We start from the raw sequence: 6,000 nt of genomic DNA on the forward strand, positions 1-6,000 counted from the left end.
CACATATCCTACTTTGGATTGTCACTTGATAAATTTTCAAAGCCATTTTACCTTCGATAGCTAATTATTATTTTTTATGTAAAAATCTTAAAATCAGGCCAGGCCGGGTGCAGTGGCTCGCGCCTGTAATCCCAGCACTTTGGGAGGCCAAGGTGGGTGGATCACCTGAGACCAGGAGTTCGAGACCAGCCTGGCCAATGTGGCGAATCCCCATCTCTACTAAAAATACAAAAAATTAGCCAGGCATGGTGGCGCATGCCTGTATCCCAGCTACTTGGGAGGCTGAGGCAAGAGAATCCCTTGAACCCGGGAGGCGGAGGTTGCAGTGAGCTGAGATTGCGCCACTGCACTCTAGCCTGGGCAGCAGAGCAAGACTCAGTCTCAAAAAAAAAAAAAAAAAAAATCTAAAAATCAGGCCAAGTGCAGTAGCGCATGCCTATAATCCCAGCACTCTGGGAGACCAAGGCGGGTGGATCACCCGAGCCCAGGAGTTCAAGACCAGCCTGGGCAACATGATGAAACCTCGTCTCTACAAAAAATACAAAAATTAGCCGGGTGTGGTGGCTGAGTTGGGAAGATCACTTGAGGATGGCATGAGCCTTGGAGGTGGAGGTTGCAGTGAGCCAAGATCACCGCACCCCAGCCTGAGTGGCGGAGTAAGGCCCTGGCTTAAAAAAAAAAAAAAAAAAGTTAAAATCAGTCCTCTTCTTTGTAACAATATGGTGTTATCTGCTTGTCTGAACTGAATGCTAGTCTTGTTGTTCTTATCAGTAGTTGGTGAACAAATGCGCCTGTTTTACCGGAATAGTCACAGTTTTGATCACTGAATCTCACCTGCTCATAGCTGTGGAAAAAAAATCCCAGGGTGAGTCTCGACTCATATTAGAAATTAACAACAAAGTATTAGAAATGACATTTTTGTCTTTTCCCAGATAACAGAAAAGCAAGTTTTTGCGTTAGCCAGCAAATAAGGACTCGCTCTGCAGTGAAGGTTATGTAGCACGACCCTGTTAGGTTAAAAACAAGATGGCTCCGACCAGGCACAGAGGCTCATGCCTGTAACCCCAGCGCTTTGGGAGGCCGAGCTCGGTGGATCACAAGGTCAAGAGATCCAGACCATCCTGGCCAACATGGTGAAACCCCATCTCTACTAAAACTACAAAAATTAGTTGGGCATGGTGGCGTGTGCCTGCAGTCCCAGCTACTCGGGAGGCTGAGGCAGGAGAATCGCTTGAACTCCGGAGGTAGAGGTTGCAGTGAGCCAAGATGGTGCCACTGCACCCCAGCCTGGGTAACAGAATAAGACGTCATCTCAAAAAAAAAAAAAAAAAAGTAAAGATGGCTCAATATAAATTAATCTTTCCAGGCCAGGTGCAGTGGCTCACGCCTGTAAGCCCAGCACTTTGGGAGGCCGAAGCGGGTGGATCACGAGGTCAGGAGTTCGAGACCAGCCTGGCCAACATGGTGAAACTCCATCTCTACTAAAAATACAAAAATTAGCCGGGCGTGGTGGTGCACGCCTATAATCCCAGCTACTCAGGAGGTTGAGGCAGGAGAATCGCTTGAATTGAACCTGGGAGGCGGAGGTTGCAGTGAGCCGAGATGGCGCCACTGCACTCTAGCCAGCGAGACGCCGTCTCCAAAAAAAAAAAGATGGCTCAGTAGAAACTAATCTTTCCCCATCTCCCAAACAGTGCTCCATTCCTGCTTAATCAACAGCAGTATCTCCCAGCATTCTCTGAGGCAGTAGAGCCTCAGGATGCTTTTCAAGGAAAGAGTTCCGCGGTCATATAAATTTGCATATTCTGTTCTCCTCTGGGAGAGTCCCAGCGCCAATTAACATGTTAAGGGTTCAGAAATGTTCATTGCCATGGTCGTTTTGGAAATAAATCTGGTAGTTTAAATTTAATATGTGTAAATCCTATGTCCCCACAACCTATTCTTGGGTATATATCCAATATAAATTTTCTAGCTGGGTGTAGTGGCTCATGCCTATAATCCCAGCACACTGGGAGGCTGAGGCGGCTAGATGGTTCGAGACCAGCCTGAGCAACATGGCAAAACCCCATCTCTACAAAAAATACAAAAATTAGCCAGGCATGGTGGCACATGCCTGTAGTCCCAGCTATTGAGGAGGCTGAAGTAGGAAGATCACTGGAGCCCCGGAGGTCAAAGCTTTAGTGAGCTGTGATTGTACCACTGCACTCCAACCTGAGTGACACAGCAAGAACTTGTCTCAAAAATAAAAAAGAAATAGGCTGGGTGGGGTGGCTTACGCCTATAATCCTAGCACTTTGGGAGCCAAGGCTTGCGGATCACCTGAGGTCAGGAGTTTGAGACCAGCCTGGCCAACATGTCAAAACCCTGTCTCTACCAAAAATACAAAAATTAGCTGGGCATGGTGGTGAGTGCCTCTAATCCCAGCTACTTGGGAAGCTGAGGTGGAAGAATGGCTTGAACCTGGGAGGCGGAGGTTGCAGTGAGCCCAGATTGTGCCACTGTACTCCAGCCTGAGCGACAGAGCCAGCCTCCATCTCAAAAATAATAATAATAATAATAAATTTTCTGACACATAAGAAGACACGCTAAAATGTTTACTCTAGTGTAATATATCGTAGCAGAGTTAAAGGTAAGCTACTTGTCCCTCCTAAAAGGATGGATAAGTGAAATACGATGTACAATCCTGTAGCAATCAGGACTAAAGCACGACGTAGCAGCAGTGTAGGAGAAAGCTGGAAAATAGTTACTGCATGAGACAAGTAAGAAGCTGAATGAGATGCATTTACAATAATGTTATTGTAAAATTTTAAGATGCATACATGTTATATGTTTTTGTTTTGTTTTGTTTTGTTGTTTTTGTTTTCAGACAGAGTTTTGCTCTTGTTGCCCAGGCTAGAGTGCAGTGGCGCAATCTCGGCTCACGGCAACCTCCACCTCCTGGGTTCAGGCGATTCTCCTGCCTCAGCCTCCCAAGTAGCTAGGATTACAGGTGCCTGCCACCACGCCCGGCTAATTTTGTATTTTTAGTAGAGACGGGGTTTCTCCATGTTGGTCAGGCTGGTCTCGAACTCCCGACCTCAGGTGGTATGCCTGCCTCGGCCTCACAAAGTGCTGGGATTACAGGCATGAGCCACCGCGCCCGTCAGTTACATACATTTTCAAAATATACTTATGTTTAATTACATGAGTCAAGTTTAACTGTGAAGACATTGAATGTGTAGTGGGGGTGAGGAAGCAGTAAGAAAACAGTAACAACATACAAAACTGATCTTGAGATGACATTTTACAGATTGAACACGTGCCTTTATCTTGATTCTCTCCCAAAAGTCTGCTAAAATGGCATTAAAGGAATTTTTTTTAAATGAACAAATGAATTCAAAGAGTCAAGGAGATTCTGCAGTTGAAAGAAGCTGATAGAATCCTGAAAGACAGAAGATAGATGGTCAACTATGACAGACCAGAGAACATTAGCATCTGAAGGCCAGCATAGAGGAGAGGCGTAAGAATCAAACTCGTTGGAGCTGCAGGACCCCAGAAAAAACAGGGGGCCTGAAGGAGCGGCTGTCTCTGCTGGACAGGCTTGAGCTAGGGTAGACACGGGGCACTAGCTGAAGGTGTGTACAAAGAGCAGCTGGGGTCCAGGAGCTCTCCTGCAACCCTCACTCCCCACCCCCAAGGGCAGGCGTTGCCCGTGGGGAGGTAGAGTCAGAAAGTCCCTGGATCCTTCAATAGCAGACAGGAAGATTTTTTAAAAAATTAAATAGGAAAGTCCCTGGATCCTTCAATAGCAGACAGGAAGATTTAAAAAAATAAAAAATAATAAGTTTTAAAAAGGCTGGGCATGGTGGCTCATGCCTATAATGCCAGCACTTTGGGAGGCTGAGGCGGGCGGATCACCTGAGGTCAGGAGTTCGAGACCAGCCTGGCCAACATGGTGAAACCCTGTCTCTACTAAAAATACAAAAATTAGCCAGGTATGGTGGTGCATGCCTGTAGTCTCAGCTACTTCGGAGGCAGGAGAATCGCTTGAACCCGGGAGGCGGCGGTTGCAGTAAGCCGAGATCGTGCCACTACACTCTAGTCTGGGCAACAGGAGTGAAACTTTGTCTCAAAAAAAAAAGTTAAAAAAAAAAATTAAATAAGAAAGTCCCTGGATCCAAGGACTCCAGCACAGAGAACGAACCTGGCCCATGGAAGCTGAGATGGAGGACGGTGAAAGGCACTGGGCTGACCTCCCTGGCTGCAGGAGCCCTGAGCACATCCACGATCCTGACAGTGAAAAGGCCTCGCTGGCTGCTCTGTCTTGCTATGGTCAGAGGGGCACACCTGACTTCTCAAGCAAGCATGTCTAAAAACAAGAGAACTCCTCTCTTCCACGAAATTGAAAGCACCTTCCAGACAGGGACTGACCCAGGCCCGTGTTAGTTTCAAAGACGTGCTTCAAAGCCTGTTGCGTTAACCTGTGGACCTACACTGTAGCCTTTCTACTCTGGCCGTTCTTCCTACACAGATGAGCCCACCCTCGTGTTTCTGTGCTGCCATGAGATGGACAGTCTTCCCGTCACAGTTGCAGCGCTGGCTTGTCGAGTTGCTGTTCCTAGTTCACCTCTCCAACCCCAAATCGTCAAACAATTTAGAACCACTAGACTCTAGAATGAGACCAGAAAGCACTTGTGAGATCCCATTTAATCTCTCCACTAGGAAACCTATAGCCAAAAAAGTTTACTAAACTGTCATCTCTTGGTTAATTAAATTAAATTTCTCTTCCAGTGGGATCCTGTCAACATTGTGTTTTCGTGAAGCCTTGCTTTATGTTTTGAAGGTTGAAAGTTAGACCCAGAGAATTTCTTCAACATTCAGTCCTGTGACTTCCGAGCCACTATTCATACAGAAAAGCTCTCAGTGGGCTTTATCTTTGTTTTGCAGGAGACCGAGCTGATCGGTTGGCCCGACTAGCTTATGTGCTTTACTTGTTATCTTATTTGTCGGCACAGCAAGAAAACAGCCAATGGCCAGGCGTGATGGTTCATGCCTGTAAGTCCAGCCCTTTGGGAAGCCGAGGCGGGCGGATCACCTGAAGTCAGGAGTTCAACACCAGCCTGTCCAACATGGTGAAACCCTGTCTCTACTAAAAATACAAAAATCAGCCGGGCGTAGTGGTGCGCGCCTGTAGTCCCAGCCACTCGGGAGACTGAGGTAGGAGAATCACTTGGATGCAGGAGGTAGAAGTTGCAGTGAGCCCAGATTGCACCACTGCACTCTGGCCTGGGTGACAAAAAAACAAACAAAAAAAGAAAACAGCCAAAATACAAGTTAAACATATGCACTGACTCTGTACGCTTGACGCCCATAGCTTTTCTGGATAGCACTCTCTTATCATTTTAAGCAAAACTTTATTTTTCACATAAGCATTTAGGCAGCAGTAACTGATAGGAGCAGATGGCTGGGAGATTAAAAGATAGGTCAGTGGGCCACTTAGTTTGTCCTGGAATTATTAAGACAAATCCTGTTTCCTCGCCTCATCTCTTTCCCACACTTTCTCTTGTTCTCACCCTTTCCTATTTCATTTTTTATGTATTTATTTTTTAAGACAGAATCTTGCTCTGTTGCCCAGGCTGGAGTGCAATGGCACAATCTTGGCTCACTGCAACCTCTGCCTCCCAGGTTCAAGCGATTCTCCTGCCTAAGCCTCCCAAGTAGCTGGGACTACAGGTGCACGTCACCACACACAGCTAATTTTTGTATTTTTAGTAGAGACAGGGTTTCGCAGTGTTGGCCAGGCTGATCTGGAACTCCTGACCTCAGGTGATCCACCAGCCTCATCCTCCCAAAGTGCTGGGATTACAGGCATGAGCCACCGCGCCCGTCTCACTTCCCTACTTTACTTGCCTTCTTTCTGTCCCTTTCTTTGGGACACTTACCCCCACAACCCCACCATCCCTACCACCTTTGACAGTTTCCAGACTGCTGGCATGAGAAGGCATGTTGTTTGGAAATGTG

This window comes from Pongo pygmaeus, chromosome 8 (genome assembly GCF_028885625.2).
Source record: "Pongo pygmaeus isolate AG05252 chromosome 8, NHGRI_mPonPyg2-v2.0_pri, whole genome shotgun sequence".
Lineage (NCBI taxonomy): Eukaryota > Metazoa > Chordata > Mammalia > Primates > Hominidae > Pongo > Pongo pygmaeus.